Here is a 24,139-nt window from a genome sequence, read left to right on the forward strand (position 1 = left end):
TAAAAAATAAACAATAAATCTATTAAAAGCATTGGTTTAGATATGTCAAAATAAAAAAACCTAAATTCTAATTTAAACTTATATATAAATTAAAATTTAAATAAAAATAAATATGAAATTAAGCTATATAAAAAATAATTTTTGAAAATTGACAATTTAAAAGAGTTAAAATGTCTATATTTGATTAAAATACCTATATTTGATTAAAATATCTATATTTAATAGCATTTTACAAATTACAAAAATAAACATCAATTAAAAGTGAATGTCTTTTTAAAAAAAAGTTTGTCCACTAGTCACAAATGTGGAAAAGGTAAAATTGAAATTAATGCACTCATGAGGTGGTAGGGAAATGATTATTTTTCAATAAAATTTATTCACTTGTCACAAGAAAAAAAAAGATAAAGTTGCAATTAATGCTTGCATTAATAGAGGTGTTGGAAAAAGTAGTTGTATTTTTGTTGAAGAAAATTAAATTTTTTCATTGCCTTTTTTCTCATGAGCCAATAAGGTTTTCAAAAAATTGTATTTTTCAATTTCAAAAAATCATGCAAATTACAAAACCATTTGCAAACATTACTATATGAATGAAATCTAAAATCTGATTGGTGCAGCTATTAATACAATAGACTAAGCGAAAGTATAAGTTATCTGTTGTACGCAGCAACTAATAATCATTCTTATATGCCTAAACGCCTAATTATTGCGCCTTCTTGAGGTGCTAATGCTAATAATATTTGAATTTATCTTGAGGACTAGACTTTCAAAAAAAATAAAAATAATCATCACATTTTTGTTGGTGGTGGAATGGACATTATTACACGTTTGTGGACGCTCAAGGCGAAGAGGTCCAGTCTAGAGCTTTTTTGTTTTAAACCCTGGTCAGGTTTCCAGAGTCAGCAGACACAGATAACCTAATCAGGGATTTCGGGGAGCGCAAAGGGGTTTTGAGGGTTTGAGAGAGTGCTGGTTAGGCTTTAACGCACCTTCGATTATTTCGATCATTGAGAAACCGTGTTACCGCAGCCTCCTTCGATCATTTCGCAGTTCAGGTTTTCCTTTTCTTCTTTTTTAAACTTTGTTTTTCTTCTTCTTTCTTGCAGAAAGTTTTAATTGTTTTTATCAGTTTTTTAGGATACGCGTAATCTACCACCCGTGACCCCTTTTTCTGTATGTTTGATCTACTTGTCCTCTAAATTTATTTAGTGGAAATCACCTTTGATTGCAGTATTCTTAGAGTTGCATTGTTGGTGATTGCTTCTCTGTGTTCAGAGATCTTGTCCTTTTGCTTATAAAACAGTGTGCTACTACTTTCTATTTTTCCCTTTTTATGTAAATACAAACTGTGCCTTATATAGGATTTTTTTCGATGCTGTTTTAGCTTTTAAAGTTTACAATGATAGGTCTAGGTAGTTCTAGGCCCTGTTTCCCTCCTCTTAGAAGTCTTTGTTCTTTTACTTTTCAGGTAAAACAAAAGTATTACTGGCAGTAGTAATAGTAGGTGTTTTAAAGGATTGCTGCAAATGATAGGTTGTTGGCTGCTCTTTAAAGTGCTAAATCTGGGCTCTTTCAGATTGAAATTCTCGTAGTTTCCTCAACATGTTACTTATTGGCTGTTTTTCGTGGCGTCTTTATAGTCCGGGTCTCTTTTAAAATCCTGTGGTATAGAGGTAGCTACAGCTCCTCGAAGGCCATTTTATACCATTTGCAACTTTTGTGATGCCTTGTTATGGTTTGCGGAAGATAGGTCATTAATTCCCTTATCTGATTTTAGCCCGGGCACTTACAAGGATATCGGGCTTACTTTTAGGTACAGTAGTGTGCATTGTGAGGCTCTTGCAGATAATTCTGATTATGTTGAAAGGTGATTGAAGCTCACCTGTATTTAATGGTTTCCTCTTGTTTTAGAAGTGAGTTGATGTTTCACAAACTTCCTCAAATCATTTCTAAAACTAAAGGAATTCCACTGAATGCCTTTTACAACACAATATTTTGTATGAAGGCTGAATCGCTTATATGAGCAAATGTGGGGTCCATTTGCTCGTTATGGCTTCACGTGCATCTGAAAATGGTGAGACAATAGTTATGCTTTTAAGTGTTGGTTGAGCTAATGTGATTGAATCTATTCTGCGGTCTTAATAACGGAACTCGTAATTCTAGATTTTGAATTGCTCTAACTTGTATTGGTGAGAATCTTAAGAAAGTAACTTTAATTTCCTCACAGGTGAGAATGGAAGAGAATGTTGTAGTACAAAAGACATGGAATGCAATAAATTGATATTGGATATTGGATTTTGGTTTAGAATAATGATTGTGTGTTTTCCTGATGTAGTGCCTACCCTCGTTCACATCTTTTTTAGACTCATTGTTGCTATTATTATCAGACTTTGATGGACTAGTATTATGTTGATGGATTAGTGGTATTGTTTTGACACTATCAGACATTATGTTATGGATTCAGTTGTTATATGATGAGATCATTTAGACTTTACATTTCATGTATGTATGATGATCATTATATTGTTTTTAGTTATTGTTGATGATTAGTTAGATGGTTATTATTTCATGTGTTTTATTATGGATACTTACCCCATACTTGCATGTGTATGGTGTGCGTGTTTTCTTATTGTATGGCGTTTCTGATGTGGTTAAGGAAGGGAGTCGTAGTCACCTGCTTAGTCGGGATCTACACGATGCACCACTTCCTGCCATTGCCTGTTTAGCTTAGCACTATATATATTGTATGTACATGCATGATTTTTTCTGCAGGTTGCAGGTACCGGGTATCGACTTCCCTGAATTGCCAGGTTGAGCGTACCCTATTATACTATCTCAATGATAAGAGAAGGGAGATAAGTTCTCAAGTCCAAATCCCAAACCCTAAAACCATTTGTCCTAGTGAGTTGGGACAAGTATCAGAATTGAGCACCCACTGAATGTGTCGGATGACATATTTTGTGATTTTTAATCCTTTAGATTGGTTTTGTATGAATTGACCTATGATGGGTTTTCATATTTTGTTATGAAGGTCTATGGTGAATTTTCTGTTAATTAAATCTTAACAAATAGAATTAATTAATAAAATTAATTATTTGAGAAGATTAAATATCATGATTTTGATATTTTGATTATAATTAATTCAAGGAGAATTAATTGAGAGAAAAGAATTAAATAAAAAGAAAATTAAAAAATTAAAATAAATAATAATTATAAAATACTAATAAATTCATAAACAAATAATAATAATAAAAGTTATAAAAATTAAAATAAAAGTTATTAAATTAAAATGGGAGTTATAAATATTTAAATGGAAATTATTTAAAAATAATTGGAATTATAAGTTTGCTTGGAAATTAATGCAGTTCTCCATTTTTCATGTGTCAACAACACAGGGGTTAGTGCATCAATTGAGCACATGGTGTCTACAACCCTAGGGCTTATCAAAAAAGTTAGAAAAAGGCCCATGCTTAGTTGGCGACATCTTCCAGCTGGTTCTAGAAGCATTCTAGGGTTTTCCTGACAGCTCTTTATATTCGGGCATTCCTTAAAAGCTTGGACATAGCGTGGATAGTGTGGATAGCGTGGAGAACAATTGAAGCATTGGAAGATTCGGGAATTCTGAAGAAGGGGAGCTTGCTCAGCGGGTTATCTAAGGAAGAGCGAGTTAGCATCAGAATCCGAGTAGATTCTTGTGTTTTCACTTATGCTACTTCTGCATCTTGTTTTCCCCTGTCTTCTTCGTGTCTTCCATATGTCTTCATTATGCATTTTGGGCAATTAAAATTTATTTGAGGAATCTATATGCTTAGATCTAAAATGATACGGGCTAGGGTTACAATTCATGGACAAACTCATAGAATTAGTTATTAGAAAATTTTGAAGAAAACAAGTTTCATAGAGAAACTTTGAAAATGAAAGCTTGTATTCATAAATTATCATTTTTACATATATACTGTGATTCTGTATATATATATATATATATATATATATATATATATATATATATATATATATATATATATATATATATATACATATGTATATAATATATATATTCATGTGTGATAAAGTCGAATATCATTAATCAAAAATGTTTTTGAAAAAAAACGTTAAACATTATTTACAAACCAAATCGCACCGCGCGGGCGGAAGCGTTTTTTAAAAAAATGTTTAAATGATATAAAAAAAAAATTCCGGCGGAGCCGTATCACCCCGCGGGTACACAGAGGGCCTGCCATCGCAGGGATTGCGATGATAGGAGTACTCTGTACCCGCTGTTGGGCAGACTTGCGATAGCAGGTACCTTGTACCGCGCGGCATCAAAGATTTGTCTAAGCATTTCGATTTTTATAATTTCAATTTTTATATATATTTTGATTTATATATATATATATATATATATAAGTATATATATATATATAAGTATATATATATATATAAGTATATATATATATATATATGTAATTTATAACAAGTAATTATTATATCAATAAAAGATGTGAGTTAGTAGAGATTTTAATAATTAATTTAATTAAACATTAGTTTTAATTAAGATTAATTATTAGCATATACATAATCGAAGTTTTGATTATTGGAAATGTTATTTCTCAAACGAAGTTTTTATAAATAAAATATTATTGGATCAATTAGAAAATTGAATCTAATGGAGGAACTTTTATCTATCAAGTAAATACATGGGTTAGGTAAAACGTGAAATTTCTCCACTTGAAATTAAATTTGGGAAAACGTAAACTGAGACATTTGAAATTTAAATTTGAAACTTAGCAAAACCAAAACATGTGTTTACATTGTGTATTCCTTATGCTAATGTTTTGAGTTTTGGGTTGACTAGTGTTGACTAGTTATAGGACGTCTACCAGAGGCTTGGGGATTATGTGATTGTGATGTCATGATGATGTTTTATTTCTCGATCTTTATAAACCCAACCATGATTATGTGATGGAATGCTCTATGTATTGGTTGAGAATACTGATTGTTATAGTTGAGATTCTTATGTTTGAGACCCTTGACTTAACCATTATTTTTGGTCATCGATCAGTTATCCTTGGATATATTCTAGTCGCCATGATGGGACTAATATGTGGATTTATTCTTAATGATGTCATGTTGTGACATGTTTGACTCAACCATTTTGGAGACTTTGATCAGTATGATTTTGAGATATACTTAGTTGCTTGTTGAGAACCAATGGATATAGTGATCTATTTTGAGATATATTCGGGTTATTAAGAACCAATGGATACTTTGATTATCAGTGATACTTCAGTTGCCAATAGAGAGCTGTTGTAGTCATGATTTTCTATGGATATTGCTCATGGAGATTTGATGCTTTTATGCATATTTGATGATTTTATCATGGATATTTGATGATTTTTATTATGGATATTTGATGATTTTATGGACTTCCTTTATGATTATGATACCATGAGCATTAGGGTAGGATATCTGCATGTAGTGTTGCGAAGTGGCTTGCAATGGGGGTCGGGGCCCTAAGAGGCTGTCAGGGTAACTCATTGTAAGTTGGATTAATAATTGATAACATTCACACTTAATACTAACTGAATGAACCTAAAAAGATAAGAGTTTTGGTTCTCGCCCATGCCTTGAGTGCTTGTATAGGCTAGGATGGGAGTAGAGAGAACGCATGGTTGCGACCTTGCATTCCATAGTATGCCTTGTCAGTATGAAAGGATACTAATGGCCGCATGAGATTTGTATGGACCCATGGAGTTTAGCTAACTGCCAGGGTAACTTGTACGAGATAAATGCGATGACACTTTCCCGCTTGCATAGTAGGTTCCTACATGTCATTGTGTGCCTCTGAGAAGTAGATGTCTGTTTTGGTGATTGGAACCTTTGAGTTAGTATACTTTTAGGATTCTTGGACTTTAGAGACTTGTGCTACGTGGTTTTGATAGCCTGTTTGGGACTTGGGATTATCTCCTCGGCACGGTGGGAGTGGACCACTTAGGTACCACGCGGTCGGGCGGTAGTGTATTTTTCACTCTTATCATTTGAGATTCATTGAGACATCGTGGTTGATGCGTCTTTCGTGATGGTGGATATGTATCCTTTCATTGATGATTAACATATGTTAGATGATGTTATCTTATGCTTATATCTGCATGTTAGATTACTTTCTACATATGATATTGTATTTATTAGGAGTGACATTCCTACTATGTTAATACCGATGATCTCTTTGGTGATTTGGGATGTTACGCACGGAGGTATGGCTAAGGCCCACGATGGTCTAATGATGTTATTAACGGTTGGGAGGAACCGTGCACTTAGTTTATTTTGATATTTATGATAGATGTAAATGACTTTTATGATGTTGTATCATAAGTATCATGTGATTATCTTTACTTGATGTATCATGGATTAGAATAGGATGATGTACCTTATTCTACATATGTATATTCTTTTAAGCCTTCATACCCTGTGAGATGTACAGTGGATGAATGAGCAGTTGGATATGTAATAATTGAACATTGGACTTATCATTATTATTTCATGTGGATGTTGTAATCATGTATGTAATTCACGTTAAGTGATCTTAAAGAATGTAACCTGTTGTGCATATCATGTTTACTCTTTAGATGGACATTGCTATTGCTTCCGTTATTGAGCATAAGTTATATGCGGTATTTACTTTCATGAAAAAAAAAAAATGTTACCAAACTTAGTGAAATTCTTGGTTAATTCTTTGGATCCCTTGGCGGGGCATTACACCTGAAGGTTCCTTGGTATATCATTATCTGAGAACTATGAAATAACTTCAATGATTATATACTTTCCAACATGGGTATTGCATCATATCGCCATTCCTTAGTTTCCATCTTCAAAGCTGAATCACTTTGTGTTTTGTTAATTGGTTGAGATCCCTAGAGTGGAGCTTGCTTTATTGTGAGAGCTCCTTTCAAGAATGTTTTTGTGTTGTCAGAAAAGTAAGTACTGACGTGTCTTTAAAATATTTAGAACATGATTTTCTTACTTGTCCATTCAATTGACATGGGGTGTTTTCTCTGAATTTGGTTTGTTGCTATTATTCCGGGCCAGCAATGTAGAAAATCAAACAGCAGCTAATAGATTTTAATATAACAATAAAAAGAAACTAACTATAAATAACCCAGCACAACAGAGGAAACTTTTTTTTTTTTAAACCATGATCACAATATATATGTACCGGCAGACAGCCACACTATAATTGGCATTTCCTTTCTGTGTAAAAAAAAAATAGCTAATAGACCAACTCATAATGGCAACGTAGACGTTATTGAAGGCCATAATCTAGGCAATAATACAATGCATTGAACATGCAAAGAGGCAGAGTTCACCATATTGAAGATATGGTGCAACTTAAGAGTTTTATTTAAACTGAACTTAAACTACCGATGACTAGAATCTAATCCATGGACTACCAGTCAAAATGCTCTTTATTAAGAAAGCAAACAAGAAATGGAAATTAGAACTGAAAGCTTTGACAGTGAGTATGAAATTTTAATCTCATGCTGAATCTACTCATTGTGATATGCAATGGAGTTCGAGTTGAATGGTAGAGCTGGAGTTGTTAACGGCATCAATTCTTTATACTCCCCCTTTATGCTGAGAGGGCTAACTATCTGATCTCTAAGAGCCAAAAACTGATCTTTTGCAACTGCCTTTGTGAAGATGTCTGCGATTTGCTCCTTTGTGTTGATGTATTTCAACTCAACTGCCTTCTATTGCACCAAGTCTCTAATAAAATGTTGTTTAAGATCAAAATTCTTAGTCCTGCTGTGATAAACTGAATTCTTGGCCAATTTAATGGCACTTATGTTGTCACAAAAAATCACAGTAGGCTGAACTTGTATCTCTCCAATTTCTTCAAGAAGCTTTCTAAGCCATAAAGCTTTTGTGCCAGCTGAAGTAACAGCAACATACTCAGCTTTTGTAGAAGAAAGAGCCACCATACTTTGCTTCTTTGAACTCCATATAATTAAACCAGAACCCAAAGAAAAACAATTACCAGATGTAGATTTCCGGTCATCCAAACTACCTCCCCAATCTGAATCACTGAAGCCAACAAGTTCAAACTTATTAAAAGAATGTGCTTTCACATACTTCAAAATTCTCTTGCCTACCTTCATATGTTCCTTTGATAGATTTGTCATATACCTTGAAACCAATGAAACTGAATAAGCAATATTAGGCCTTGTGTGAGTTAAAAACATCAAACTCCCCACAATGCTCTTGTATAATGTCTCATCAACAATTTCAGCACCATCATCTCTACATAATGTAACTCCATGAGCAATTGGAGTGGAAAGAGGTTTACAATCAGCCATATCAAAAAATTTCAACATATCTTTTGCATATTTTTCTTGACAAATAAAAATTTCATCTTTACCTTGATAAATCTCCATAAAGTATTCCATGCCAGGAAAATACTTCATGAGACCTAAATCTTTCATCTCAAACTCATTCATTATAGCAACTTTAAATTCATTTTTCATCTTTGAACTATTATTCATATATAACAAATCATCAACATACAAACTCACAATGAGAATATCATTACTCTCTTGTTTGTAGTAAAGGGTAAGTTCACTTTTACTTCTTTGAAAGCCATTTTGCTGAAAATATCCATCAATTCTTGCATACCATGCACGTGGTGCTTGCTTGAGGCCATACAAAGCCTTTTTCAACTTGTAGACATGATCTTTTTTGCTTTGAATCTCAAAACTTTGTGGCTGTCCCACATATACCTCTTCTTCTAAGTACCCATTCAAGAAGACTCTTTTCACATTCATGTGATGAATACTCCATTTCTTTTGAGCTGCAAGAGAGATTAGCATCCTAATAGTTTTTTGTCTTGCTACTAGTGCAAAAGTTTCTTCATAATCAATGCCATACCTTTGAGTGAAACCTTTAGCAACTAATCTTGCCTTGTGTCTTTCAACACTCCCATCACTATTATACTTGGTCTTATAGACCCATTTTGTGTCAATCTTCTTCTTCTCATGTGGAAGATCTAAAAGCTCCCATGTCTCATTCCTATGAATGGAATCCATCTCTTCATTCATTGCTTGCATCCAAACCTCATTAGCACATGCATCATCAAAACATGACGGTTCAAAATCAACTTTAGCAAGTAATGCAAAATTTACCATCTCACCTATTGGATCTTCTTCATGTGCTTGATTTTGACACCTCTCATAGATATCACTCAATCTTCTTATTTTTCTTGGAGGACTTGAGGATGGACTTGCTCTTGGGATTGGTGAGAGGTTTCTTGGTGGGCTTGGTGATTTTGAAATAGAACTATTAGTTGACTACTCATTATCATTATCAGCAATAACATCATCATCCAAAACTGATTTTGGCTTTGCAACATGCTTTTTTTGATGACCATAAACTCCCCCTAAATCAAAAATCACATCTTTTGAAACAACAATCTTATTAGTAATAGGATTGAATAATCTATAAGCTTTGCTTTCCTCACTATAGCACACAAAAATACATGATTCACTTTTAGCATCTAGCTTTTGCCTATTCTGATCAGGGATGTGAACATAAACCAAACAACCAAAAACTTAAAATGATTTATATTAAGATTTTTCTCATACCATGCTTCATATGGAGTCTTCTTGTCTAGGGCAGTTGTAGGACTCCTATTAAGAATATATACTACTGTAGCAACTGAATCAACCCAATAAGAATTGTCCAAACTCTCAGTTTGTAACATGCTCCTTGCCATTTCTACCACAGTACGGTTGTTCTTTTCAACCACTCCATTCTGTTGGGGCGTGTATGCAGTTGTGAGTTGTCCTTTGATCCCATTCATCTCACAAAAATTTTGAAAATCTTTTGAAAAAAACTCTCCTCCACGATCTATTTTCAAACATCTGATGGTGTTCCTTTTCTCATTCTCTACACAAGCTTTAAACCTGTTAAATGTATCAAAGGCTTCATCTTTAGTCTTCAAAAAATATACCCAACACATGCGTGAGTAATCATCAATAAAAGTAATGAAATATGATGACTTACCCAAGTTTTGTGTTTGCATTGGACCACAAATATCTGAATGAATAAGCTGAAGTGGGTATTGGGCCTTCCATGCATTGCCTTTTGGAAATGATTCCCTTGCATGTTTCCCTTTTGCACACCCTTCACAAATCTATTAATGCTCTTTAACCTTAGGCAATCCAAGAACCAATGCATTTGATGTTAGATTCTTCAAACTATTGAAATTCAAATGGCCATACCTGAGATGCCACACCCAACTTTTATCCTCATAAGCCATATTGACAAGCTGATTGTCCTTTTGACCAAAGTTCAAAGAAAACATCCTATTCTTTGTCATAGGAACAACTGTAATCACTTTATTTTTATGATTTTTATCATAGATAGTACATTGCATGTTCTCAAATAACACTCTATAATTCTTCTCACATAGCTGCCCAACACTCAATAAATTATGCTTCAACTTGGGAGTATAATAAATCTCTTGAACACTTTGCATACCTTCCTTTGTCTGAACATCCATGGCTCTTTTGGCAAAAACATCCACTGTATTGTTATTACCAAGAATAATATTGGATCTATAACTATCGTCAAACATTGAAAATATTTCCTTGTTACCAGACATATGGTTAGAGCATCTAAAATCCAAATACCAAACATCATTCACATTACTCTCACCTTTCCCATGACAGAAAAATAAATTATCTAAGGAAGGATCCTCATCTTGTTGGGCATAATTTGCATTATTGTTACCTGATTTCAGCATTGGATGTTCCTTTTATCAAATCTACCTCTACCTCTTCCTCCTTGAGCACCTCCCCTTCCTCTGGATCCTCTTGAGAAATTTTGATTTTGGCCCCTTCCTGAGCCTTTGTTGTTGTTACTACTGCTGCTAGCACCATCATTCCTTGAAATTTGCAATTGGGAAGCAAAAGCCTTCTCATTAACATTGGTAGATGTGTCCCTTATTCTATCCTCATGTGATATGAGAGATCCAACCAATTCATCATATTCCATGGTAGCTAAATTTTTTCCTTCTCTACAGTATTCCATCTTGGGGTTAGAGATCTTAATACCTTCTGTATTATTTGCTCTTGAGTCATAGATTCACCCAAAGTGGCCATTTTATGAGTCACATCTTTCACTCTCACACAGAAATCTCCCACAATCTGTCTTCTTCATCTTCAAGTTCTCGTATTCTTTTTTCAAGGATTGTAGCTTCACAACCTTGATCTGATCATTTCCATGGTAAGCATCTTTTAGAGTCTTCCAGGCCTCTTTTGCTGTCTGTGCATCAGCAATTTGGGGAAACAGGCTCTTCTCAAGAGCCATTTGAATGTGAAACAATGCCATTGCATTCTTCTTCTCAGCTTCTTTTTTCAATCTCCTATCATTAGGTTGGAGAGTATTCCAATCTACAGGCTCTTCATATCCAGATTCAACAATCTCCCAAAAATCTTTCCCAATCAAAAAAGTCTTCATCTTGATTGACCAATATTGGTAATCAACTCTATCAAACTCTGGAATTTGCAAATTGTTTGCCATGCTGCTATCTTCCAAACACCTTCAGCTCTGATACCAAATGTAGAAAATCGAACAGCAGCTAATAGATTTTAATATAACAATAAAAAGAAACTAACTATAAATAACTCAACACAACAGAGGAAACTTTGTTTTTTTTAATTCAAAACCATGATCACAATATATATGTGCTGGTAGACAGCCACACTGTAATTGGCATTTCCTTTCTGTGTAAAAAAAAAAAAGCTAATAGACCAACTCATACTGGCAGCGCAGACGTTATTGAAGGCCATAATCTAGGCAATAATACAATGCATTGAACATGCAAAGAGGCAGTTCACTGTATTGAAGATATGGTGCAACTTAAGAGTTTTATTTAAACTGAACTTAAACTACCGATGACTAGAATCTAATGCATGGACTACCAGTCAAAATGCTCTTTTTTAAGAAAGCAAACAAAAAATGGAAACTAGAACTGAAAGCTTTGACGGTGAGTATGAAGTTTTAATCTCATGCTGAATCTACTCATTGTGATATGCAATGGAGTTGTAGTTGAATGGTAGAGCTGGAGTTGTTAACAGCGTCAATTCTTCAAGCAAGGCAATGAGATACAATATCCGAGTCTTGTGTCTCAAGTCGGATTTGGGTTGTTCTAGTAAGTGGAATTGTTTTTTCTAAATGCTTTCAAAGTTATCTGTTTTTATTCTTTTTACACATAAAGCCTGTCTAAATTCTCTTGGTTCTCTATGCAGTGGTTTCTGCAAGAATATGAGCTATAGAAGTTCCTCCTATTCTTAATCTTCATACCAGGTAGGTATCTTACTGGTCATTATACTAGACAAGAGTGCAAAGGTTTTCTCCATGTTCTTGAATCCCCCTTTCCGTCTAGGACAAGAAATACAAGATGCAAGCTAAAGATATTTTAATGAAGATCCAAATAGAAGATTGTGGGGAGTTTACATGCCAATGTTGAAAAATTCACAACCTGGTTGTGTCTTAACTTATTTTTAATATGTTGAAGAAAAACCAGTGATAATTATTACACGAAGACTAGAAAATTGCAGCAAATACGCAAGAATTTGTTGGCAGTTATTAGGATAAGGGACTTCTAGTGATTGGTCGACGGCACAAGCTTGCATGTTTGTAGATAGTTGAATGATGTTTATAAAAACATATGCACAATTCGGATGATGCCTGTTTACAAGCTCTCATATGATAAACTACAATTTGGATGATACCAGTTGACAAGCTCAATCATATGTAAACAAAGAGGAAGCTGCCACGTTCCTTGATATGTACAATTTGGATGATGCCATTTTGAAAGAACTTAGTACATCACAGCATCCAGAGGCTTGAACTGCAGAAGGTTCGAATTACAATTAAGATTTTCAGCAGATGCTGATTGTATAATCAACAAAACAATTAGATAGCAGTGGAACTGATGTAGATTTGTTACAAGCTTACACAAATATAGGTGCTGTTCATTTACTGACTGTCCTCAAATCTTCTAAATGCCCAATTCTCTTCAAGGGTGAACCAAGGTCAACTCTGGGGTTTTGATTGCTACCTTTCCTCTACGTAGAATAGCGTGCAAGTATACATCTGTACGAAAACCAAAATTTTTGGACCATGATGTATTCTCACATTATTTTCACTTGTCTTAATCTCATAATCTTCCTCCACAATGATGTAAAACTGCAAAAAATACCAGTGAAAACATGTTGTGTTACACAGATTAGTAAATTTGCAGTCATGCCATTTGTGTGTTGAATAGCTAGAGCTCAATGGTAGATACCTTCTTCAAGCTGCCCCTTAATTGGGTTTGGAATATGTTCCTTTCACCAATTGGATGTTCTTGAACTCGCCTAGAACAAGCAGACCTCTCTTTGGGTTCTTAAGCTGCTGTTACACAGCTCTTGCCACAATCTTGCAGGGTCTGATGTAGGATCTGCAAATCATTTTCACCGACTCTGACCTTCTTGGATGGTGCATTTTTTTATTTTGGAGATCTGCCAACTGTTGCTCAGCAGATGTTGTGAGACTGTAGTGAACTATTGGGAGAATTAGCCTCTCCTTTGACAGGCTGCAAATGCAGAGAACGGGTTGGTCTATGTTGAGTTTCAGGATCATGAGGAAATGGATATATGTTATAAGATCAGTGACCTTAGTGGATAAAGGTTTTCATATCAGTTTCCACTTGACTTCGCCCAGCCAAAAGATCTCCATTTATACCTGTTTGCAAGCAGGTTAGCTGTTTGATGCAAGGCAGATTGTATGACTGCATACATGTGATAACAATAGTCACATGCTCATTTCCAAAATTGAAAAAATGCACTTCAAATCGTTAAGGTCCGAGTGGGGTTGATCTTATTTAAATATCTAGTTTTGCGAACATTGAGAGCTTTCCATTCTAACATATCTACCCACATTGTAGATTTATTCTCTTTTAAATTGCTAATATTCCTTCACCAATCAAAACAACTGGTTGCTTTTTTGAAACTTGCAATTCAGTGAAAATCATTTTCAAATATTCTTTCTTTCTTTACTCTTTGCAGATCTGTAATCCAAACTTTCATCTTATCTGCTATTTGAATTAATGTTCTCATAGATCCTAAAATACATAAAATCGCATCAATCATGAGTTTACTTGGCTATTTATTAATTGCTGAAGTGATAAATTGGCTATTTCTATTTTGCTTCAGTTTATTAGGATCCAACCTAAGTAGGAATACTTGCACTTTGGTTTGAGGTTGAGTCCCTTCTTCCTGCAAAGAGTGGAAAGTAGATTTTGAAAGAAATGTTTCCTATAAAGAGTTGAAAGTAGATTTTGAAAGAAATGTTTCCTATAAAGAGTTGAAAGTAGATTTTGAAAGAAAAGAATTATAGATATATAGATTAAAGGTGGTAAAACTAACACTTGGTGAAAGTTTTGCAAATGGGGTTGCAAGCTTTGAGTTTAACCATGGAGAAAACTCCTTAGTTAAGCGCGCACAGGCTGGAGTAGTACTGGGATGGGTGACCTCTCGAGAAGTCCTAGTGCTTCACCCCTGTGAGCATCACCTAGATCCAATGAGTGCTAAGTGTTCCATTTATTCTCATGAGAGATGGATTCATGTTGAATCACTACTCATGAAACATGGGTCAATGAGTTTGACTCAAAATCACACAATTAAATCTTGATAACAATATCACAATTTGACTTGTGGAAATTATCTCCTACTTGTCAATGAATCTAAGTAGATAGATTTGGTTCAATCAACTGAACAATGTTGAAGTTAAATCTTGATAGCAATATCACGATTTGACTTGTGGAAATTATCTCCTACTTATCAATGAATCTAAGTAGATAGATTTGATTCAATCAACTGAACAATGTTGAATGTGTATACATGGTTGTAAATATTTATTTCCAGATTTAAGGAATAAGAGAAATTTTTTTTTTGAGTTTGGTAGGTACAATTAATGTCGGCTTGAAATAATGGAATTTGGAAATAAATAATAAGTGACTAAAATATATGCATATATCAGCTTGCCACAAATGACTTTATATGCATATATCAGCTTGCCACAAATGACTTTCTTTACCAATAAACATGCAATATATTATTAGATTAATTAGATTTTATTTATTATTTATTATTTCAATAAAAAAATTCAATTCATTAAATATCATTTTTAGAAGTATAACTAGTCGATAGGCTTTCACCTGGGTGAGAGCCCACTAGATCTGTCTCACACAATCAGAAACATCAAATAGAGAACATTTCTCGGCTCACTTTTTGATGAGAGGAAAAAAGCAATGTGGAAAGCTGTTGAAGCAGGGAATGACATGGGTGGGATTTCTCTCATGTCTTACATGTTTTTGACGTTGAACACTGAATCGCTTGGAGAGGAGTTTACCATTGTATGTACCACTCTTTTCCCTATTTCCATTCTTGAAAGTACTTCTCGTTTGGAGGCTTGTCAAATATATTCAGGGTTTTTCCATTTTCTCCTACGCAGTAACCAAGCGATGAATTTGAAGCCCTCGTAGGCAAATTTAGCAGCACTTAGGGTCAAATTTGGAGGATTCTCAACTAGTAGAGTATCAATCATGGTGGCACAAGTAGTGGAGAAGAGCTGGCCAACAAAATATACAAACAAGCTTGCTAGAGAACAAAGCCTTAATAAATTTCAGCACACCCATAATCCGGTTGGAATTATATGCACCTTTTGTATTCTACCGACTTCTCTAGTGTGAAAAGGAGTTATATTCATTTTATTGTATTTGTGGGCAAAAGGATTTTATCTTGTGTTTGATGTTAATTAGATCTTTTGCTTTACACAAATGCAGAAAAATGAAGCGCGCACATTAGCCAAGTTTAAGTGGAGAAAGTAAAAGCATAAGAGAGCGAGGGGTTTAATGAATTGAGGATTTAGCAAATTCAAAACTCAAGCACTTTGAGGATTTTGACAAATTGACAACTTGAGGGGATTTTGTTGAACTATATAATGATAACCATATGGCTATGATGGATATGATTGTGTTTGTATATACTTGGGTAATAGGTATTTATTAATGGTGATGTCTAATTGTGCAGAGTGAAGCTATAGTGAATTGAATACAATTGGAGCAAGTACAGGGTTAACAATGTGGTAAGCTTGATGAATTGAAGTTTTAGCAAATTCAAAATATTTAGCGAGATGAGAATTTTGACCAATTGAGATCTTCAGCATTAAATTAAGACAATAATACAGCTAGAATGTGTTTGATCGTGGTTATTCGCATGATGTTTCATGTAACAGATGGTAATGCAAAGTGATAACTCTAACCAATTGAATGTGGTTGGAGAAATTTAAGAGTTAGCGAAGCTTTATGAGTATAATAAGTTTGAATATTATAGAAATTTCACAGATAACACATCAAGGTTTCATGAAATATAATTTTAGTGAATTAATTATGATAATATTACAGTATAATGAAGTTGTTTTCTCGTTTTTAGACAACATTCTGTTGATCTTTTTTTTTTAAAAAAAAAACCTTATGTGCCGTGAGCTCTCTCTGGTTTTCTGTTGTGGGTGTCGTGTGTCTAGACTGTTTATCTAGAACTTCGAAGCAGAAGAATTGTAGACCAGACTAGATTGTATGTCGTGGGCCCATTTCTGTTGTTTCTGCAGTGGGTAACATGGGTCTATTTTTGTCTTTTTTTTGCACTTTTTGTTGGGGCCGTGGGTCCTCCTTTGTGACATTTTGCTCATTGGAGTTGGTCTTTGTCATTTATGTACATTCTGCTAATGCCATAGGTCCTCCTTTGTCTTGAATGTTGTGCTATGTGTCCTTAGACAGTTGAATGAGCATGTCAGACAAGATATCTATAGGCAGTATATTACCACTACTTGGTGTCATCCCTTGGGTGGTTTGCGACCTAAGATGGCCTTCTATGCTGAGCATTTTCTTGTTATTCAGGATGGTATTGTTGTTCGCCCTGCCTATCTTTACCGGCATTGGAATCATGCATTACAGTTCTCTTTGGGCTCTTTTAGGGTTGGTTCTCATCATCTCAAGGCCCAGACCGATCACCATATGGATTAGGCTGATTGATTATGCCAGTTATGCACTCTGATGGAGGTTGAGATCGAGACTCACTTCATATTTCGTTGTCCTCATTATTATGAGAGCAGAGGGAGATTCTATTGCCTTTTCAAAGACTGTTCTTCTCTCTTGATGTTCTTCAATAATATTGATAAGCAGTGTTTAGCACTTTATCTTCAGGAGGCCACCCATCTTCGAGAGAATACCCTGCAGTCCTTTCATTAGAGACGGACTTTTGATCAGCTCATGACCACCTTTTTCTCTCCCTTGTCTCGTCCGCAGGGTTTGAAAAAGCCTTCCACTACTTCACATTCCAGATGTGTTAGAGATTGTACCAGTCTCTACATGCAGCATCAGTCCTATAGGGGTTTTTCATGGCATCCGAAGACTATGGATTGTCCATGGATGTACCTCTCTATTATGGATTTCTTTGTGACAATGAAGGACCCTTAGTCCTTACCTTGTCTTTCTTTTTTCTTGTTACTTTGTTCCTTTTCAGTCACGGTTTGGTGCTTTTTCTTGGCTGGCTCTTCTATTTGTATGCTCAGTCCCATAAACCATTTTGGTTTTTCATGGACATTAATAATTTTATTTTATCTTATCTTATCTTATCCTCCTCCTGGTACTGTGATTGCCATGACCTCTCTTTTGCTGCCATGAAACCTCTTCGCTGTTGTCGTGATTCCTCTCTGCTATAGGGAAATCATCAAGGACTAGTTTGGTGCCAACGTCTTCAAAAGGTTCCAGCTGTTCAATAGATTGTGCATCATATTTTGGTTTCAGATTCTTTGCACGGATAGTTGTCTATAAACTGTTTGACCAAATGCCTGGTCTGTGGTAATGTTGTGAGCTTCTAGGGGCACCTCCGTTTTGCGAGTGTCTTCCTTCTTTATAAGCCATGGCACCCTTATTTGAGCCAATTACACTCTAGAAGCTCGCTTATTGCTTGACTACAATGGAGTTTGCTAATGTTGTCTTGCAAAGTGTTGTTGCTCAGTCAACTTCACTCTATGCTAAAATCGCAGAACGGTTGGCTTTGTTAGAATCCGAGAACCACAATCTACAAGATACTGTGCAATCTCTAGTAACTAAAAATACATGCCTCAAGGCTAATTTGGAATCTACTACCATACAGCTCAGGGAGTTGGACACTATCAAGGAGAAACAATTGGAGATCGTCGATAGGCATTCTTCACTATTAACAGAGACTAAATTCAAGGTGAAGTCCTGGGCTTCTTTATGTAGTTATGCGGCTGAGGCTCCCCTTTCAGGCATTGAGAAGTTAATACAAGGGAAGATGGACAATGAGTGAGTTAGGCCGACCTGTGAACTAAACTGAGTCCATGGTCTCTCCTCCATTGATGATTCCTCAAATGTTGGATACTCTTTCCTCAAGGATCAGCTGGACATTTTAGACATCACTCTTGATAGGTGTTGGTTAGGCCCTGATGGTACTCTCTTTATCTGGTTCCTCTCTCTCTCTAACAAGTTGTGGGCTCTTAGGACAAAGAAAAAGTTATTCTCTATTTCCCTTAAGATCTACCTAGATGAGGACCTCACCCAATCACAGGTGGCAGAACTCAAGCAAGCTCGTGCCCTCGTTGTGGTAGCAAGACAAGAGGGTAAATATGTGGTCATCAAAAATCTTAAAGAAATAATACACACCACCTTTCATATAGGTTGGGTTCCAAGGGTGGTCTCTAAGGCCAAATGATGGGCTCAGCGGCAATTGAGCACACGCTCTTTGTGCCTCAATTAATGGAACGGTAATGGTATCCTCTAGTTTATGCCTTAGTTAATTATGCTATTGGTTTTGTCAACCTTCTTTTTTATTATAGAGACACGTGAGAGCCCCATGCGTCCTCTTCTCGGTATTTTTGGCTATCACTGGCTCTCCTCTTTTAGAGACAAGGTCAGGTGCTCTCGTGGGGTCAGAGGTTCTGGTGGGGTCGCCCGTCTTATTCGGGACCACCTTTTTAGTGAAATTTCCTTGGTTCACTCCAATAGCTATGCCAATTTCATGTGGATTCACATTGATTGAGGAACCTTGCTCTATAAAGATACCTATATCGCTTTCTGCTACTTCCCACCAACATCTTTGTACTATGTAGTTCATATCACTGAATGTGGGGATCCCAATGAGTACGTTCTTTAGCACATTACCACAATCTCTGCCATAGGGGACATCATTATTTTGGGAGACTTTAACGTGCAGACCAAAGACCTACAACCTCCTCTCCATGATCGTAGGTCTAATCCCATGTGTACGACTACTTCTGATCCTGGTTCTGTAGGTCTACTTCGGCTCTCTGAGGATTGTTAGGGTCCCTTCACCAGCTTTGGTCGTAATTTGTTACAACTTTGTGAGTCTTCTGACTTAGTGATCTTGAATGGGCTCTCTTGCTTTCTTGGATCCGAACTCTTCATTTGTTGGCCACATGGTGGTGGTGCTAGCATTGTAGACTATGGTCTCTTTACCACCTCCTTCATCCCTCTCATTTGTCATTTTACCATCTCGCGCCTTCCTTTGGCTGACCATGCCTTCCTTAGCATCACCCTTCGGGGGCCCCTAACACCTTCACCCCCTTGCTTATCTGCTTCTTCTTGCCCCCCTCTTCCCTCCCCCCATGCTCACATTTCTTTTCACTTCTCTAATGGTGACGTAGAGCTCTTCATCCATCACCTTATATGACTTCTCCCCCCGGACCCCTTCCTTGACTCTAGGGACGTCACCTCCATGTTCCACTCACTTGCATCCACCTTTTGGGAGTTTTCCCTTCTCTCCATTCCCCATTGCACCTCCTCGCTCACCCCTCGCCCCACTCGTAGGTCTTGCCCCATGAACCAATGGTTCGATGAGGATTGCAAATCCTTTCATTGCATGCTTCACTCTACTCCATCCACTACTTCCTCCTCTTCCTCTCAGTTGAGATTCAACTACCACCGCTTTCTTCACCATAAGAAATGGTAGTTCACTTTACTGCAGTGTATGTCTCTTTGTGCCATGTTCTTCCAGTCTCCGAAGCTCTTTTGGCACACCATGTTTCCCCACCACCACCCTTGCCCCCCTCCCTCTACTCTAGACCTTCCCTCCCTTGCCTCACACACCTCCACCCTCTATGATATTCCTGGCTGGCCCCCTCTCCATCTCATCCTCCCCTCCACCCGTTGTTACCTCTTCTCCTTTTCCCACATTAGTGAGGTATTTAGAGTTATGAATAGTAGCAGAACTCCAGATGAGGAAGGATTTCAAGATGAATTCTTTAAGTTGGCTATCTCTTTCCTGGGTCCCTTTCTTACAGTGCTCTTTAATCAAGTGGTTTGTGTCAGCTTCCCCAACTCTTGGTCACGACATATTATCTATCTGATCCATAAATCTGAGCCATCCTCTGACCTCGAAAACTATAGGACCATCATGGTTGGGCATACCTTCACCAAACTCTATGCGAGTGTACTAAATGGTATCTTGTCTAGAGAGCTCGATCAATGACATTGTTAGGCTAGAGGTCAGGCTGGGTTCTGTACATATTTTTAGACCACTAATCACATTTTGACTTTACAAGCCATCATTGAGGAGGCTCACCACCGCTTAGTGAACATTTATTGTTGTTTTGTTGACTTTCGCAAAGCCTTCGACTCTATTCCTCAGTTGTCTCTCTTACAACGTCTTAGGGACATCGAGATCTCAGAGATTCTTCTTACAACTATTATGAGGTTATACGAGTGCATTGTGAGCAAATTCAAGACTCCACATGGCTTCTCTGATCCTATCCAGAGCACTATCGGGGTAAAACAGGGTTGTCCTCTCTCCCCCACTCTCTTTGGCATCTACATCGACAAGCTTGAGGCATTTCTCTATGATTGCTCGCTCCCTAGCAATGGTTGTTATTTACATCAGGTATTGATCTCTATTCTCCTGTTTGCTGATGATGTGATTCTTCTAGCATCTTCTCTCGATGGTCTTCAGTGGCTCCTTGATGGCTTGGCCTCTTTCTCCGACTTATGTGAGCTAGTTGTAAATCTGGGAAAGACTTGGGTTATGGTCTTCAATTGTTTGAGGACATTACATCTCCATTTTTAGTTCTAGGGTATCGAGATGGAGATTGCATCTTCATATACTTACTTGGGGGTTAAGTTTTTTGGACCTTGATTCAGCTTGAGACCAGCCATGCAGCCCAGAGTCAATAAGGGGCTCGGCTCCCTTGCTATTCTTGAGTGATAGTGCTTTCGACACTTCTACGACACGATGACTAAGATGTCTCTTCTTGACTCCTTGGTCAAGCCAACTATCCTCTATGGCTCTACTTTTTGGGGCCCCTCCCTCTTGGAGTTTGACTGGGCCTCTGTTGAGAGGGTCCAAACTTCCCTCTTGGAGTCTAACTGGGCCTTTGTTGAGAGAGTCCAAACTCTTTTCCTTCGGTGCATTATCAGGTGTCACCGATTCACACCACACAACATCATTCTGGCTGAGTTTGGTGATCACCCTTTCAGATTGGGGACCATCTTTGATTTGGTTTGGATTCTTCATCGGCTTCGGAGCTTCGTTGATTCCTTCGATGATTATCACGAATATTCCTACTTGGCTTATTGTTCCTTTATGGAGGTTGCGTGTTCAGACTTTGGTCACAGGTCTCATTGTTGGTACACCTAGGTCTCTGCTCTCTTGGGCTCGATTGGTATTAGTTTGGATTGTCTTCCCCCATTCCAATTTTCTTTGGATGCTCTAGCTCATCTTCTTCCACCTTAGCGAGAGTTGAATGAGCATGTTAGACTTGACATCTACAGACAATATGTTATCACAACCTAGAGGAATCCCCCAGGTGGGCTCTGTCCATGCATGACCTTCTATGTTGAACACTTTATTGATATCTAGGACAAGATCATCTTATTTCCTTGGTACCTCACTCGTCAATGGACTCATGCTCTTCACATCTCCTTGGGATCTTTTAGGGTGGAATCTCACTGGCTACGTATTCAAACTGATCACCAGATTGGTAGGGAGGACAAGATCTGTCGGCCTTATCACCTCAAGGAGGTTGAGACCAAGTCTCACTTTATTTTTTGTTGTCCCATTTACTATGAGATCCGAGGGAGATTATATTGCTTTTTTAGAGAGTGTTGGTCTCTTCTCTCATTCTTCAGATATATTGAGCAACACTATCTTGCACTCTACCTTCAGGAGACCATGCGACTTTGCAAGCACACTATACAACTCCAGCTTTGCTGGACATTGACTCCTATGTAGCTCATCACCTCTTTCTTCAGTCCTACAGTTCTTACCCAAGGATTGAAGTAGCCTCTCTGCACTATCTCGATTCACACTAGATTTGTGAGACCCCACAGAGATTACACTTGGCAACATCCCTCTAGTGGGCCTCAAAGGCGACCTTCTAGAGTACCTAATTGCCTTAATGTCCACCTTTCCATTCTGGACTACTTCTCACCTGTAAGGAGTTCTTAGTTGATGTTATTCCTTTTTCTTGGTTCTTTTGTTGTTTTGCTTTCACGTTCTTTTTGCAGACACCATTTGGTGCTTCCCCTGCTAGCATTTTCCCTTTGTACTTTTTCCAGTCCCTTAGACCCTCGTTGGTCTCTTGTTGGACATTAATAAATTTATCTCATCTTATCTTTATATGTTAATAAATGGACTACAAAAATAAATTACATTTTTATGTCATGTTCCATTACGCTTGACCTAACTAATTTTCCTGTGTGTGGTACAAGAAGTCCCTAACAAAGCTGGTGGCCAATGACAAAAAAACTTAGCTGCCTAATTGACCTCCAATGTAAAACCATCGTGACAAGAGAGTGGGAGACCAAATGTAGTCCACATTGTATAGGAATTTTAAGGCGTTCTCTCTTGCAATGCTACTAAGAAGACATAAGAAACCAAGCACAATTCAAATAAAAAGGGAATTTGAGGTTTTTGCCACCGGTTAGAACATCCGTTGTGGCATCAACATAATTGCTACTGTGTTCACGTGAACATCTATTGTGGCATCAACATAATTGCCATAGTGTTTACATGCACTATTGTGGAGAACTATTTATGGGCCTCCTTTCCACTAGGAAATTGAATGTATATATATTTTAATGAAAATAAGGCTTGGGATTTATAATTGGTAATGTAATCTTATTATTATGAAGTGGCTAGAAAAGTAGAAATTAAATGTTTTTTCTTATCATGATGGATGTCTTCGCATGTTGGTTTTCCATCTTATCTGGAGCTAATTTTTTAGACTCTATTATTTGGAGCTAATTTTTCATTCCTTTTCAAGGAAAAGCTCTATAGAAATGTTGAACTATGCCGAATCACCAATTATCTTTTTCATCCTTTACAACAAAAGATCTCCTTAGGCCTCATTTTGTTTCTATTCCCTATATTATCTAGGGAACTGTTGACTCTAAATAATTAAATATATATATTCTTTATCATGAAAAAGCTTCTCTTATATTGTTTTTATAGATTATTTGAGGAAATGTTGATTTTAAATGGCGATTTTTTGAAATTCACAATGTGAAGTTTTTTCTAAATAGATTATTTTAAAAATGTTTACTGGAATTGATAATTTTTTTTATTAAAAGGCCTACTTTTTGCAAAAATATTGATTGTAATTGGTATTTTTTTAATTCTTTACAATGAATAGGTCTGTCTAGTTCCATTGTTATTAAAGCAGTTTTAATTATCTATGTATTTATTTTATACTAGGCTTGCTTGGTTTTTATTATATGATTGATTTTAATCACTACTTTTAATGCATTTTATATTATGGATCCTTTGACTTTGTTATATCGAGTTGAAATATATAAAAATATTGAAAAGAATTTCTTTTCAAATTTTAAAAGCATTACAAAGCATTTTTTTATGTCTACATACCATAGCTTCTCTATTATATTAAGGTTAGTATATAAATACAAATCTTATTGTGTTTATATTATTTATTTAGTAGAAGGGTGCTTTAAATTGAATAACAAATATTTTGTCATCATTTTTTTTCAATGGATTTCTTTCACGAG

At 36.3% G+C, this 24,139-nt stretch overlaps 1 long non-coding RNA gene across 1 annotated transcript; it reads left to right on the top strand.

Moving 5' to 3' along the window:
* The first annotated feature begins 814 nt into the window (after positions 1–814).
* On the top strand, positions 815–23,301 carry LOC149577135 (uncharacterized). The gene is made up of 2 exons (XR_016364332.1): positions 815–1,052; positions 22,850–23,301. It is a non-coding gene; the product is annotated as an uncharacterized LOC149577135 (long non-coding RNA).
* The last annotated feature ends 838 nt before the right edge of the window (positions 23,302–24,139 follow it).

Source organism: Cupressus sempervirens, chromosome 1 (assembly GCF_028749045.1).
Source record: "Cupressus sempervirens isolate cs-2001-9-10 chromosome 1, ASM2874904v1, whole genome shotgun sequence".
Lineage (NCBI taxonomy): Eukaryota > Viridiplantae > Streptophyta > Pinopsida > Cupressales > Cupressaceae > Cupressus > Cupressus sempervirens.